Genomic DNA, 17,619 nt, shown 5'->3' with positions numbered 1-17,619 from the left:
CAGGTGAAACATTGATGGATGTGGAAGGCTCCTTTGGGGCCTTGGATGGAGGTGAGGGGGGGAGGTGTGGGCGCAGGTTTTGCGATTCCTGCGGTGGCAGGGGAAGGTGCCAGGACGGGAGGGGAGGTTGTTGGGGGGTGTGGACCTGACCGGGTAGTCACAGAACTCAGTCAAAGGACTGAGTCTGAGGAAGGCTACAAAAACCCACACTTGTCAAGTTTGAAATTAGGCAAATGAAAGTTGACAATATAGAGATACGAAGGGAGGTTTTACCGGGTCTGAATGTAATGAATGATGAAAGCTCCTTACGGAACATGTTCTAATCTTTCCAATTTCCCAATATTCTGATACCTGCTGTCCCAGGATGATGTGTGACTTTGACCCAAGAGAACCTTTATAGCAGAAAAGCTTAATCTAAAGTAAAAAACAATCACTTTAATTCAAGCCACTGGATTGCAAGAGCAATTCTAAGTATCATTGTACATAAATGCACAATTAATATCTAAAATAATCCAGGAGTCAGTTGGTGAGTGCAAATCTGAATTCATACAAGATAAATTTAAATGTTATGCTGGAGGAGCTGTATGTTTGTGGAGCAGATTGTGTGAGATTATCCAAGAGGTCTCCTTCCCCTATATATATCTTTATGATTGGTATTTTGTACCTAGGAGATACCACTTAATTCAAAAAAAAATTGGCCTTGGGTTTAATTACAAGAACTTGCACAGGTCAAAGTCCCATCGCTTGTTAGAAGTTGTGGTATTTGTGGTTAGAAGTGTACTGATACCATCCCTGCCTAATTGACTGGGTCTTGAGGCCTATTTAGTTTACAGTGGTGGAGGAACAACAAGAAGAGGTTGTTGTCTTAGCAAAGTATGGTTTACTTCATGAAAGCAATTAGGTACAAGTTGCATAGGTGATTAAACACATTATTACTAAGACTATTGGAGACAACAATGACACACTTATCCCCTTCAAAATCCATAGTTATTCTCCCGACTTCCCGTGCTAAAACTGTATGATATCATCAGATTGGGTGGAGCTTAATGTAATCTCAAACATTAATCCTTTCAGAATTGTTACCTTATTCAATAGTGGTAACTCTTAACATGTAAAAATTCATTTAGTGTCAAAATCATAGAATCATACAGCATGGAAACAGGCCCTTCAACCCAACTCATCCATGCTGACCAGGTTTCTTAAATTGAACTAATCCCATTTGCCTGTGTTTGGCCCATAGACCACAAACCTTTCCTATCTGTGTACCTGTCCAAACATCTTTTAAATTTTGTAAAGATATTCATCATTACCACTTCCTCTGGCAGCTTGTTCCATATATGCACCAACCTTTGTGTGGAAAAGTGACCCCCCAGGTCCCTTTTAATTCAATGCCAGAATGCAGAGGGAAGCTGGCTGCTATGATGATAATCTTCCTTCTCTTCCATAGATATACCTTGTCCACTTCTTGGAATCACCCTTCAAAATAGCTGGATGTCATCTCGGTGGTTTTGTTAGCCTTAGACTGTGGGAACAATATCTTGACATTCACAAAGTGATGTGGCTTCTTTGGAATCTCCAATCACAAGATAGGTTGGTACTGTCTTATAATATGTTTGCACAAGTTCAGCTAATCTGGAGTTAACAGTCTGGAACCTTGGTCTGTCAGTGTATCGGATTTGCTTTTCTACTTGCATGAATGGCTAACAACATTGGCACAAATTTAATTTTGAGTTATTCAAATTTGACTCATCATAATTTCACCATACAACGATACGTTGTCAGGCTATAATGAATATGGGAAGACCCATGCAGAGCATTAAAAACAACACAGCCTGTTGATTTGAATGGCCTCCTTCTGTACTCTGCATTCTATGAAATTTTATGCAATTCCATGTTATGTACAAATCAAGTAAAATGTGAGTTAATTTATAATATTCCCATTACTGCTGTCACACGCTAACCCTGTTTAGTCCCAAAGGCAATTTGAGAAGCAACAACAAAAATTACCAAGTAGATTAATGTACAACGTGATGTCAACAAGATGAAAGGAACACACAGGCATGGAATGCTTAGTAATCCTGCTGACAGTATTGCTCCTGTTACATATTTGAAATCTGAATAACCTCACAAATATGTTTTAATTTGCAGTTATAAACATCTGCTGCTATTGGGTGACATGCATCTATACTGCTGCTGACCTCTACTGCATTGCAATAGGTCTTACACCAGAAACATTCAGAGCACAAGGCAACACACAGCGATTTCCCCTCTCATTCGAATTGCCATAACCATTTGCACCACAGGGCCATATCAGACAGCCTTCTCTCCCACCACAGTGGCATTCAGAGTACAGGACCATCTAAAACAACTTCTCCCAATCACCCCAGCAGTATAAATAATCAGACTACAGCGCCAGACTAGACATCCTTCACTATATCACATTGGTGACATGATCATTCAGTCACAGGGCCACACCATTTCAAAACTCCAGTGACCTCATTGTGAAGCCAAACTAGAATTATTTAAATATGAAGCCTGAGGAATTTTGAGCTGGGTGGGTGTGCTTCAGTTGGATGAGAGATAGGAGAGATTGTGTTCACTGAGCCTTCCAGAAAACCGCAAATTAATAAAAATATCCATTCTGGATTTCATGTTTCAAAACTGTCCAGCAAGCATGGCATGCATTGGCATGAGGTACACTGACATGCCCACACTGGCATGATCCATTCACAAGTCCAGCATTTAAAGAACAAATTCAGAAAGTCAATTGGGAGGAACTGGGAAGTATTTCACACTGATGTAGGTACAACAGTTTCAATGGTACTTTCTCGGAATTATTTCTGGGTACCTTTGGGAACGGGACAGACATATGTTCCCAACAATAGAAGGAAGGAATCTGATGCTGTGACCAAGAGGTTGTATGTTTGATGTGGAGATGCTGGAGTAGAGCTGGGGTGGACAAGATCAAAATAGACAATAGACAATTGACAATAGGTGGAGGAGTAGGCCATTCTGCCCTTCGAGCCTGCACCACCATTCAATATGATCATGGCTGATCATCCTTAATCAGTATCCTGTTCCTGCCTTATCTCCATAACCCTTGATTCCACTATCTTTGAGCTCTATCCAACTCTTTCTTAAATGAATCCAGAGACTGGGCCTCCACTGCCCTCTGGGGCAGAGCATTCCACACAGCCACCACTCTCTGGGTGAAGAAGTTTCTCCTCATCTCTGTCCTAAATAGTCTACCCTGTATTTTTAAGCTGTGTCCTCTGGTTCGGCACTCACCCATCAACGGAAACATGTTTTTCAAACAATTTCAAAAAGATCAAACAATACCAAGTTATAGTCCAACAGCTTTATTTGAAATTGCAAGCTTTCAGAACTCAGCTCCTTCCTTAGGCCTAGTATGAGAGAGAAATATAAGATGCATTATTTATAAGTAAAAAGTCACACAACCATCTGATGAAGGGACAGTGCTCTGAAAGCTAGTGCTTCCAAATAAACCTGTTGGACTATTACCTGGTGTTGTGTGATCTTTCACTTTGTACACCCCAGTCCAACACCAGCATCTCCAAATCAGTTTTAAAGTTACTAACTTTTTGTTTATAGATACTGTATCTTATACCTTTCTATCATACCATGCCCAAGGAAGGAGCTGAGCTCTGAAAGCTTGTAATTTCAAATAAACCTGTTGGACTATAACTTGGTGTCATTTGATTTTTGACCAAGACATGGTAGCCAGAGATGTGTTGTGGAGGAGCTGGTGTTGGACTGGGATGAACAAAGCTAAAAGTCACACAACACCAGGTTATAATCCAACAGGTTTAATTGGAAGCACTAGCTTTTGAAGGGCTGCTCCTTCATCAGGTGGTTGTGTGATACCACATGAGGAAGGAGCAGCGCTCCAAAAGCTAGTGCTTCCAAATAAACCTGTTGGACTACAACCTGGTATTGTGTAATTTTTAACTTAGAATGGGAAAGCAGGTTGTGATTGATTTAACTACAGGCTAGTTTTGTTCAATACATTGCATTAGTTGTATTACACTTTGATCTTTTACTATAAATTCTGTGTCCTATGATCCTGCCCCACTAGCTACCTGATGAAGCTGCAGTGCCCCCAAAATTTGTATTTCCAAATAAACCTGTTGGACTATTACCTGGTCTGTGATTCTTAATTTCAGCCAGAGATAGTTCAGGAGGTGAGCATGAGAGGCAATTTACTTACCTAACCAACTCCGGTCAAATGAATACATTTGCTGATTCATCTGCATGGCACACAGCCCATTCACCCTCACTCAGTCTAATCAAACATGCTCCATCACATTATCATAGCCCAGACACTAAACTGTCCATGACAATATGCAGCAAAACCTGGAAAGCATCCAGGGCTAGACTTATAAGTGGCAAAAGTGAGGACTGCAGATGCAGGACATTAGAGTTGAGAGGAAAAGCATGGCAGGTCAGGCAGCATCCAAGGAGAAGGAAAATCAATGTTTCGGGCAGAAGTCCTGATGAAGGATGCTGCCTGAGCTGCTGTGCTTTTCAAGCACCATGCTCTCAACTGATAAGTGGCAAGTAAAATTCATGTCATGCAAGTGTCAAGCTTTAACAAAAGTGAGTTTAACCATTGCCTCTTAGTGTTCAATGGAATTACCATCACTGAATCCCACACTCTTAACATGCTGAGTTAGCATTGATCAGAAATTGAATTGCATTAGACCTTTAAGTGCTGTGGCTATAAGAGATGGGTAAAGGCTAGGAATTCTGCTGTGAGTCCTCAAAGTTTGTCAACCATCTACAAACCACACGTCAGGAGTGTGATACAATACTCCACTGGTCTGGAGGAATACAGCTCTAACAACTCTCAAGATCTTGTCACCATCCAAGACAAAGCAGCTGTATCACTTTCAGCCCTTACTCCTTTCACCACAGACACACAGTGGTAGCAATGTGTACCTCCTGCAAAATGCACTGTATAAACTCACAAAGGCTGCTCTTACATCATATTCCAAACTAATGGCCCCTACCACCTAGAATGAAAAGAACAATTGATAAGTTGGAGTACCACCACTTCCAAGTACCCTCCATGTCACACATCATCCTAAAGTTATATCACAATTCCTTTAATACCATTGGGTTAAAATTCTGCAACTTCCTTCCTAAAGCCACTGTTGGTAAAATTACATCCCGAGTACTTTCATAGAATAGAATCCCTACAGTGTGGAAACCGGCCCTTCGACCCAACAAGTTCACACTAACCTTCCGAAGAGTAACCCATCCAGACCTATTCCCCTACATTTACCTCTGACTAATGCACCTAACCTACACATCCCTGAACACTATGGCCAGTTCACTTAACCTGCACATCTTTGCACCTGCACTTCTCCAAGCTAATTAATGATAAGCACTAAATATTGACCTAGCTACAAAACCCACAAAACAATTATTCCTCACACATACTCGACTTTGATAGCATCCAACCTTCAATTTCTATGCATTTCCTTACCTTCTCAATTATCCATCCACTACTGCCATTAACCCCAACTCTTCAGCAAAATGATGCATTTGTCAAAATCACTCTCTGTTAAGATACTGAGGAATATAGACTATCTAATTTTGAATTAAATCATCTGATTGACTTATCTGAAACCTTCCAGGGATGAAAATGATTAAAAAGGAAGAAACATGCTCCATGAAACATAAAACATGCCTGCAGTGGTGACCTGACCACAGATTGAAGCAAGCTTCATCACATCCATATGGCACAGACAAAGTTATCTGCCATGATGTTACAATGTTTAACTAAAGGCATCCAAACCAGGTCATTCAGGTCAGCATCAGGAAATTCACAACTCCTATTTAATTCACAAGGGAAATAATAATTTCACACGTTTTGAAAGGAAAGGCTCACCTGCTACAGTTAGCCAACTTGGAAAGACAGTGGAGTTAGACTCCAGAATACACGCTGAGCTATATTTTGACAGCTGCCATTGAGCAGGAAAGCAGAGAGACCGAAAAATGTCTTTTTTTTTGGTAAACAAGAATAATATTGTTCATCTCTCCACAGATACTGTCAGACATATTGAGTTTTTCCATTATGTTCTCTTTTTCTATTAACTGAAAGGCTTTCCCTCTGTCTTTCTATCACTTGGGAAATACTCCCAATGAAGAAGCAACTTGGGAAAACAAATATTCACTGAGACACAAAAATATCTACGGATTCTGCTACAGATAAGAGTCAAGCAATTTATCAACTGTGGCCTCAGGTTTAAAAGCTAACACCTCAAAGCTCTCAGAACTCTTAAACTATGTAACCTGTTTAACTCTGTTGGAACCACTGCTTTTTGAAAAAATACTTTTTACTTATGATTGTGAATGCATTTGACATTGTGGTTTTACCGTTTTTCTCATGGTTAGTGAATAATAAAATTCCTCTTTCATTCATTCATGAAAACCTTGATAATTGACTTCGTCAAATTCTCAGGAATGATGTTTTAATTGAAGTTTGATAGCTGAACAGAAAAGATAAATATTTCATGCAATCGACCAACATGGTATTAAAAAGAGGAGAGTCATCCTCATTCGGTGGTAACACTCACAGCAAAAGTCCTGCATTACCTGAGCAAACGCATTCAGAGGTCTGGCCTTTTGTAGGAGAAAAAAGTGCAAAAGGGAAGGATTAGGGATAGGATAGAAGATGGTCCACAATGACTAATTCAACTCCTGAAACAGGGGAGGTAGTTCTGTTGATCAATGGTACACCTGCACATTCAATGTTGGGAACTCACAGAGTTAAAAATCACAACACCAGGTTATAGTCCAGCAGGTTTATTTGGAAGCACTAGCTTTCAGAGCACTGTTCCTTCATCAGGTGGTTGGAAGCTAGTGTTTCCAAATAAACCTGTTGGACTATAACCTGGTGTTTTGTGATTTTTAACTTTGTACACCCCATCCAATACCTGCATCTCCAAATCATGAGTACTCATGGGTACTTGATGAGGGAATTACAAATAGCACTGACACACACATGCTGACATTAGTTAAAAATCACGCAGCACCAGGTTATAGTACAACAGGTTTACTTGCTACTCCTTCATCAGGTGATCACAAACAGCGCTCTGAAAGCTAGTGCTTCCCAAATAAACCTGTTGGCCTATAATCTGTTGTTATGTGATTTTTAACTTTGTCCACCCTAGTCCAACACCAGAATCTCCAAATCATGCTGATATTCCTTTACCAATGACCAAACTATGAGACGATTGCCTGAGGACTTATTCACTGGATCGTAGGAGGTTGAAGGGTGCCATTATAAAAGTTTATAAAATCAAGAGGGGCATTGATAAGATGAATGACAAGGATCTTTTTCCTAGTGCGGGGATTGGGGGGGGGATGGAGTTCAAAACTAGGATGCATATTTTTAAGGTGAGAGGAAAAAGATTGAAAAAGGATATGAGGGGCAACTCTTGTACACAAAGTGTGGTTTGTGTGAAATGATCTGCCAGTGAAAGTGATAGAGGCAAGTTAAAATATTTAAAAGAAATTGGATAAGTACATTCTTGGGAAAGGTTGGAGAGATATGGGCCAAACATGGACTGGTGGAATTAGTTTAGTTTGGAATATGGTCAGCTTGGACTGAAGGGTCTGTTTCCATGCTGTATGACTCCATGACTCGATGACTCTGTGAATTGTCAGGGTCATAAATTTGCCACAATTATATCATATCCTTTTATTACATCTTCCAAAAACTTTCACACGTGGAGCAAGAATTATTGGTGATGTTCAATGACAATTCTTTCATGAACATCATCCTTCTATGGATGCACTGTCAGAGAATGCATGAGCACACACCAGTGTAGATACTCAAACTTCATTGGGTCCAGTTCATTTTTCACTTGGTAACTCACAGTTCAGAAGTGAGAATGAGCAGACATTGTTTCTAAAGGCTTATTCTCTTATCTCACTGATACTAAAATGACGGGACTGTGGTTGATGGCAATATCTTGACAACCTTTCTTCAATAAGTGTCAAACTTGACAGCCTGCAATCCTGGGCCAACATTTAATTCAAATTTACTTGCAATATTCAGATCCAATAGATCTAACAGGTTTGCCAACTGTGCAAGGCATTAGTGAAACTGCACTTGGAAAACTGTGTACAATTTTGTTCCCTTTACTTGTAGTTGTCTTGAGTCCAGTTCAGAGGGATTTCACTCGATTATTTACAGAGGTGAGGAGTTTAATTTATGTAAAAAGATTGAGCAGTTCAGATCTGTACTCACTGGAGTTTAGAAGATAAGAGGAGATCTAACTGAGTGATATAAGATGCTAAAGGGGATCGACAAAGATGTAGAAAAGATATTTCCTCTTTTGGAACAATCTCAAACAAGAGATCACAGTTTTAGAATAAGGGGTGGCAAATTTAAAACAGAGACGTGGAGAAGTTACTTCTCTCAAAAGGTCATGAATCTATGAAATTCATTACCCCAGACCAAGTTGGATGCTGAGAGATTGAATGACGCTAAGAAAGAGACAGACCGATGTTAAACTGGTAATGTGTTAACGGGTTACGGAGATCGAGCAGGAAAGTGGAGTTGAGGCTGAAATAAGATGATTGCATTAAATGGTGGAGCAGGCTCAAATGGCAGATTGACACTTAGTCCTTACGTTCTTATTTGGCCTATGCAAATTGGAAAGAAAATAACATCTCGTGAAAAATCCAAAGTTTACGACATTTTGAAATTAATTAGCTTTTTGTTAAACCTTGATATTTTGACAATGCTGGAAGGTTTTGTTCTGTCTTAGTTTACCTGAGAAGATAGAGAGAGGGTCTTTTCTGTAAAACATCGGTGAGGTGAGCATGTTCCCATAATTGCGATTGGCAAAGAATTCCAGAAGGAAACAATGAAGGAATGGTTTTTGATTGGTGAAGGGATCAGGGTTACAGGGAGAAGGCAGGAAAATAAGGTTGAGAAACATGTCAACTATGATCAAATGTTGGAGCAGACCTGACGGGCCAAATGGCCTAATTCTACTCCTTTATATTATGGTCTTATGAATGGTGATGTATGCTGAAGACAGGATGATGTGTGATTTGCAGAGGAATGTGGAGGTGAAGACTTTGCTATTTTCATCCTTTTTTCATGCAAAAGATCATGGGAGAGAGAGGTGGTGTCAAAATACTCTAAGTATGTTGCTGCTGGGAATGACGTAGATGGTACACACAACAGCCTGGAGATGGAGAAGAGAACACCAATGGCCGAATCAACAATCAAGCAAACTGTTTGATTGTCTTATTGTTGCACTCATCCAGCCAAGTGGTTAATATATCACCAGACTCTTTACTTGAGTATTGCATATACTGGAGAGGTTTGAAGGTAGCATCTCTTGGTTAACCACTTGCCACAGCATATCCAGCCTCTACTCACTCTTTCAGTCATTTCTTTTTTTTCGAAAAGCTCCTTACCTGGCAGCGAGTGTTGATTATATATTACATGACAAGATTTATTTCTGTTTACAGAATTCCAACTGCCAAATATTCAGTATAACAGTCGCTGTATTGTTGGACAGAACATGAAAATCATTAGAGTTGGCAGCATCCTAGGTGGCGACATTGGCACATTGTCTACCTGTCAGTCCAAAACTGCAGCTCGGCAACAAGGATTTAGTAGCCATTACTCAAACTGGCCAAAGGGAAAGAAAAGTGATTATGATTTGTGGGATTCTATCCCACCTCACTTAATTCATACTCAATTCAAACACTAATTCACACACTACACAATATAACCTTTAATAATGTGCTAAATTTCCAAGATTTTGAGTCATAGAGTCATAGAGATGCACAGCACGGAAACAGACCCTTTGGTCAAACTTGCCCGTGTTCCTTTCAAGTTTCACACCATCTTTCCGATAGGAAGGAGACCAGAATTGCACACAATATTCCAAAAGTGGCATAACCAATGTCCTGTACAGCTGCAACATGACCTCCCAACTCCTGTACTCAATACTCTGACCAATGAACGAAAGCATACCAAACACCTTCTTCACTATGGTTTAGATCAGAGTTGTGTTGGAAAAGCACAGCAGGTCAGGCAGCATCCGAGGAGCAGGAAAATCAACATTTTGGGCAAAAGCCCTTCATCAGTCCTCACTTTTGCCTAGTTAATTTTAACCTTCTTCACTATCCTATCTACCTCCAACTCCACTTTTAAGAAGCTATGAACCTGCACTCCAAGGTCTCTTTGTTCAGCAACACTCCCTTTATTGCTTCTTAATTAATTGGTTTTCAGGAAACAATTTTCATGGATGGTTGAATTATCTGCACAAGTTCTACAGTTATTTTTATTCTTTCCCATTGTTTATTTTTGTATAATAATTTAATTTGTTTATCATTAATGAGTTGAGAAAATTATATTCTCAAATCTCTACAGGTGTATCAGCTAAATCTTCATCTCCTGTGAGTCAGATGAACAACAGACTATTAGAGACTTGGCAAGAAAGGTGCATTTAAAGACAATGTATGAACAGAGTCCTTGGACAGGGACAGAGGACACACTTCAGCACCAAGTCATGCAATAGTAAATAATTTGTCTGATGGAGGCGTCTGCAAAGCCATTGTGTATAAGAGTGACTCATCTGCCATAGCCTACAAGAAGACAAGGGAAGGCAACGTGTGCCCATAGTCACATGTTCATTCTAGCAAAATCAGAAGTGCAACATAAAAGGTCTTGTAACAACATAGAGCCTGGTTATTGCAGCTTGCACTTTCCTGATGCTATTAATGCAGCAGTCATTCTCATATCATCAGAGAAAATTGCCCTTCAGATCTTTACAGACTAAGTTGAGGATCATTTGAGGGAATTGTGAAATATCCGTTGACCAACCAGGTTGTACTCTCTGCCTATCTTCACCTATTCTGACTTCACCATCCTGCCTCCACCATGCCCTTTATCTGCAGCTCCCCCTGCACCCACCCCCAGAAGGGTTACACTCGAAACATCGACTTCTCCACCTCGTGATGCTGCCTGGCTTGCTGTGTTCTTCCAGCCTCCTGCCTGTCTACTTTGGACTGCTGTGTTCTTCTAGCCTCCTGCCTGTCTACTTTGTATTCCAGCTTCTGCAGTTTTTTTGTCTCTGTCCATTTTAATGGCAAGCTGCAGAATGCATCTCAGCTGAGGATTTGTTTTCAGATAGTGGTGCTTAAGATACATGATAAAAGTTCAGGAAAAAGATAGTAAATCTAGACATTCTAAAGTTTTATTGTTTTGCATGTCTACTCAGTTCATTAGTTTAAAGAATTGGTTTTATTATCACAGATTGCATTACTATATGCACTTTATACCTATTGCCTCACAAGGGTGCTTAACAATAGCACAGCAAATAGAAATTTGTGTACTTTTAAAGTGGACTCAAATCAAATAACATTAGAGCTATGGAATCAAAGAACATTATAGTACAGAAATGGGCCTTTTGGTCCTTTGTGTTACATGCTGAAGTACTATTGCTTGCTTTTCTCAGTACACAGCTGTTAATTTCCTCTTTTCTCCTGTCTGCTTCTGTTTAAATTGTAGGGATCATTATGTGCTCTACACATTGTCTAGAACATTACTTCTCAATCACCTCACCACATTGGAAAATAGTAACTCAAAGCCTCTGAAACAACTCCACAGAGGCCGGTATCATGTCACCAAGTCACCCTTTGTTTACACGAGCATCGTACTCGATACTGATCTAACTTGCTCAGAGCTCTCAGAGTGAACAAAATCTCTGCCACTCCATTCTAAAGTTTTATTGTTTTGCATGTCTACTCACAGTTCATTTTTTTCTTTTTTTTCTCGAGTGAACGCTCTTGAATATATCTGTTAGACAGGCCAGATTGGACCAGCTTAACAACTCCAGTCAGGGAACTCACATTTTATGAGGCCCACCTGGCTGACTTCATTACAATCTCTATATGCCTTCCCCTCTAAATCCAGGGACCTGTTCTTTCTCTTGTAGCCTCTCCGGGGACAGTTTTGCACCGGCTCCAGTACCTCCAACTCAGCCTCTGAAATGTGTACCAGACCATAACCCAACTCTTATATTTGGAGCATCTCGGATGAAATTCAAGCTCTTCTAAAGGCATCGAGGCTATGAAATCTGCCATGCCCATTTCAGATTCAAGGTTTCTCCAATGCTAGTCTGAGAAAAGGACCCACGAATTCAGATAGCCTTTCCTGATGTTCTGAGGGGCTGGATGTGTTTTACTCCTGCCCCGTTAGCACATTTGCAGTTTTCATGTGGTCCACGTGCTTGGTCAGGACTGCCTCACTTGCCCATACTTTGTATGCCACGGGACCTGACATCACATTGACCATGCCTCTTATCCGTGCAGGGCCATTTCCATAGTTTTATCACCAAACTTCACCCCCTGAAGTAAACCGTCTCTTTTGCCTAGACATATCTTGTGTCCAGCATTGGCAATCCTGATTTTGTTTTACCCTCCCACTCAGGTCCGGGAAGATCAGGTTTAACTTGTGGATTTCCTCTGGGTGCTCTGGTTTCCTCCCATAGTCCAAAGGTGTGCAGGTTGGATGGATTGACCATGCTAAATTGCCCATAGTGTCCAGGGATGTGCAGGCTAAGCTGATTAACCATGGGAGATACTGGAGTATGGGGATAGTGTAGTGGCGGTGGGTCTGGAGGGTTGGTGTGGACTCAATGGGCCGAATGGCCTGCTTCCTCACTATAGGGTTCTATGATTTATTTGAACATGCATAGAACTTGACACAGGTCCAGCTACCTAAGAGCCAGCTCTGAGAGTGAACAGAATGCTTGACAGTCTTGTTTAGATCTGTCAGGTAAAAACAAGGACTGCAGATGCTGGAAACCAGATTCTAGATTAGTGTGGTGCTGGAAAAGCACAGCAGTTCAGACAGCATCCGAGAAGCAGGAAGATCGACGTTTCGGGCAAAAGTCCTTCATCAGGAATAGAGGCAGAGTGGCTGCAGGGTGAAGAGATAAATGAGATCTGATTTAGATCTGTCAGTCAGGGCTCCCTGATTGAACCAGATTAACAGCCCCAATCAGGGAACTCATATTCAGTGAGGTCCGCCTGGCTGCCCTCATTACAATCACTACCCAGCTACTGCCCATCACCTCCTGCACAAACCGTTTTGATATTGATAAAACCAGTCAGTGAGCAGTAATTTCTGCAGCCTGATCATTCCCCTAACTATGTCAACCTGTTCTGAAGTCATGTTGGTGAAAATTAAATCCCATGCCATCTTGTTGATCAGTATGTGTGAATATCAGATCTATTAACGCAGCTACACAGTTTTGATAGGATGTGTAAATTTCTTCATCAAAGCTGACTTTTCACTCATGGGTTGTAAGTAAGCTGTTGAGCATTTGAACTCTTTATGAATTGATTGCATATCAGAAGGTATGACTCCGAGCTACAGTTCAAGAAATATGCATTAAATTCAGAAAGGAGCTACAGTAATAGAATAACATTTTAAGTTTCTTTGAGCTACCGCTTTAATGTATATTGGTAACATTTGTACTTTCATTTAACTGTGAGACATAACACGCTGCAGTATTCAAATGGAAGATTACAAGGAACAATTGAAAATTATATTACCTGCTATTATCCTTTGGCTAAAAGGTGTGCTCATTCCTCATAGCGTCGCTCTCATACAAATCCCTGGTATCTAACATGACTCTTCTATACTGAATACCATCCATCTCAAAAAAATGAATTTGAGGAAAATATCATCCAGATACAAAAAGTTTGATATTTAGGCGCAGGTCTTAGGCCTTCTGATATTTAATATTAATATACATGTTTGTGTTAATAATTTAAAATAGTTTAAAATATGATTTTAAAATCATTCTAATTATATATAGAAACAACATTTGACATACCTTATCCTGACTCTGACAGATTACCACAAATGCATAGATCTAGCAATCTTAATTTAACTTTGTTTCTAAGTTTAAAATGTGAGGATCACTGGCACGGCTAACACTTTTTTGCTCATTCCCCCTTAATTCCCCTTGGGAAGATGGTGAGCTACAACCCAGCAGAGCGCATTGACAAGAAATAGAAAGAAAACGGAATTACATATGATTGTATTTCATTATCTTCCAACAGTTTGTACTTTTCCACAGACAAAGAAAGAGATTGGAAATTCATTTGTAGATGTCTTTAAGAGTCTTTCAGCTCTCTTCTGCTCCTTGCGATATTGCAGTTTTCAAAATTCAGCTGACAATGTCATTTTGCAGAATATTAGCTTTGGATGAAATCTTGGGGACTTCTTAAAATGTGCAATCCCTGAAAATACCCCCCAATGCTGGTATCCTAATAGTATTCTAAGCTTTAACAATTTGATTTTTATTCATAAATTAACTTGTCAATCTGTTCATAGTCTGAATTTTCTGAAATTTGATTCTTTTGTAGGAGGTGACACCTCAAATACCAATTGATTTTGTCATGTAAATTGCATTGGCTAATCCTCTGTCAAGTCAATGTATTCACGTGTGGTAGTTTAAAATAATCTGAAGTGGTTTAAAATGTTGAAAAGCAAACATATTGCAGATGACAAAAAAACTGTTTTTCATTCTCCATTATTATACAAATTACAGCAATTTTACATTTAACTGCAAATATATATAATTTGTTTGACTCTGGAAAAAATTTATACCAGATGGGTTGATACTGGTAGGAGAGTTCATTACCTGGTTTAAATTAAAACAAAGCCTGGCAGTTAACTGTCAACCAACATTCTCTCTACCAATCAGAGTTCACTTGCTAATGAATCAGTACATTCCTTTCGTACAGTATAAATGTTGATTTCACCCCTTGACTTGGTGTTCTTGTGAGTTGTCCTGATGAGTTCAAGATTTTGACAAATGTGTCTTTTTTCAGCTCTACTCCAGTCAGCATTTGCAAAACCCCAGCCTCACTACAACATAATGTCTGCTCTCAGACAAACTCAGACACAATTTAAGCACTTTAATACTTTACTTTGGAGCTCCAGGATACTTATGACTTTCATACTTCTGTAAGATCACTTTGAATGCAGAGATACATGGTACTTAATGCATCTATACAGAATGCAATTGACTTTTGGTGCTTTACTGTTTTGTTTTTGCTCATTCACTTTGTGCTTACTTAGAATCTGCCAGGCTCTATATACTTCTCATTACTTTCTTAGCACAAAACTGCATTAAGTGTTACATTATTTCAGTGGAATGGCCATTATTTTTAATGTGACAGAATATTAGTGTGAGTACTATCATGGAGTGGTTTAAAACAGAAGGGTATTCATACATTGTGCCTTGTGCCTGCTTTTTGCTCCAAATATCTTTTAGTCCCTCTCACCTTCTCTTTCTCTATAGCACTGTCAATATTTATCAATTCTTTTTGAATATTAATATTTAATCTACTTCTGCCATTGTTTTGGGCAATGTATTTGAGATCACACAACTCACTGGGTCCAAAAACAGATTCTGTATGCGGCCTCTGTCTTCTCTAGTTACGGAATATTCTGCCTGGAAGCAGTCTCTCTTTATTTGCGCCAATAAAATGTGTTAACTTTCCCTTAAGAGAATAGCTGTAGCTTCTCTACATTCTCAATAATTGAAAGGTTTCATTCTTTTTAGAGGAAGTTTCTTCTTCACCATCTCCAAGGCCTTGATAACCTTTCTAAAAGCAAGTGCCTGAAATTGAATAAAATACTTGAGATGAGTGTCATAAATGTTCAATCTAGCTTCTCTTCCTTTGTATTCTATTCCTCTCCTAATAAAGACAAGAGTCCCAATTGTTTTCTTCACAACCTTTTCAAATTGTCTATCCACCTTCACAGATTGTTTTACATACACCCCTAGGTCCCTCTATGTCTCTCCTGCAGCTCATTAAAACTGTATAATTTGTCATTCTTACCCTCTTCTACATTAAATTTTATCTGACATCTCTCTACTCATTCTACCAATCTATCTATGTCCTGCTGGGGTCTGGTACTGTCACCCTCATTGTTCAACTCATTCATCTGAAAACTCATGCTCTGTGTTACTACATTGAGTATATTAATACATGTATTAAAAAGAGCAGTGTTCCTAATACCAGCTACTTCCTATCTCTGAGCCAATTTTGTATGCTTTCTGCCCTGGGCTTCAACTAACAAATCTATTCTGACTATATCAGTTCATATCTTTAGAACTTCAAGTTAATTTATCCTGGATTATCATTTCTAAACATTACCCCACGACTGTGCTCTACTATTGAGTTTATCTTTCCAACCTTTTACAAACTGAATATAACATTTGAAAATGTCTAGTCTCTCGGTATCATTCCTCCTCGCCGCAAAGAAAATTGGAAATGTATCAGTAGAATCTAGGTAAGGGCAGCATGGTGGCTCAGTGGTTAGCATTACTGTCTCACATCACTAAGGATGCAAGTTTGATTCCACCCTTGGGTGACTGTCTTTGTGTCTTTACACATTCTCCCATGTCTGTGTGGGTTTCCTCTGGGCTCTAGTTTCCTCCCACAGTCCAAAGAGGTGCAGGTGAGATGGATTGGTCACGTTAAATTGTGCACTGTGTTCAGCATGTACAGGCTAGGTGGATTAGCCATGGGAAACACAGGGTTTCAGAGATGTGGGTGGGATGCGCTTCAGAGATTCATACAGTCATAGAGGTGTACAGCATGGAAACAGACCCTTCGGTCCAACCTGCCCATGCTGACCAGATATCCCAACGCAATCTAGTCCCACCTGCCAGCACCTGGCCCATATCCCTCCAAACCCTACCTATTCATATACACCTCCAAATGCCTCTTAAATGTTGTAATTGTACCAGCCTCCATCACTTCCTCTGGCAGCTCATTCCATCCACGTACCACCCTCTCTGCGTGGAAAAGTTGCCCCTTAGGTCTCTTTTATATCTTTCCCCTCTCACCCTAAACCTATGCCCTCTGGTTCTGGACTCCCCGACCCCAGGGAAAAGATTTTGTCTATTTATCCTATCCATGCCCCTCATAATTTTGTAAACCTCTATAAGGTCATCCCTCAGCCTCCGACGCTCCAGGGAAAACAGCCCCAGCCTGTTCAGCCTCTCCCTGTAGCTCAGATCCTCCAACCCTGGCAACATCCTTGTAAATCTTTTCTGAACTCTATCAAGTTTCAAAACATCTTTCCGATAGGAAGGAGATCAGAATTCACACAGTATTCCAACAGTGGCCTAACCAATGTCCTGTAAGCCGCAATATGACCTCCCAGCTCCTGTACTCAATACTCTGACCAATAAAGGAAAGCATACCAAACACCTTCTTCACTAGTAGAAAGTGAGGACTGCAGATGCTGGAGATCAGAGCTGAAAATATGTTGCTGGAAAAGCGCAGCAGGTCAGGCAGCATCCAAGGAACAGGAGAATCGACGTTTCGGGCATAAGCCCTTCCTCAGGAATGCGGAAAGTGTATTCAGCAGGCTAAAATAAAAGGTAGGGAGGAAGGACTTGGGGGAGGGGCATTGGAAATGCGATAGGTCCGAGTTCATCCCTTGTGGTTGGAGGGTTCCTAGGCGGAAGATGAGGCGTTCTTCCTCCAACCGTCGTTTTGTTGTGGTCTGGCGATGGAGGAGTC

Source organism: Chiloscyllium plagiosum, chromosome 11 (assembly GCF_004010195.1).
Source record: "Chiloscyllium plagiosum isolate BGI_BamShark_2017 chromosome 11, ASM401019v2, whole genome shotgun sequence".
Classification (NCBI taxonomy): domain Eukaryota; kingdom Metazoa; phylum Chordata; class Chondrichthyes; order Orectolobiformes; family Hemiscylliidae; genus Chiloscyllium; species Chiloscyllium plagiosum.
This window is presented reverse-complemented; position numbering follows the sequence as displayed.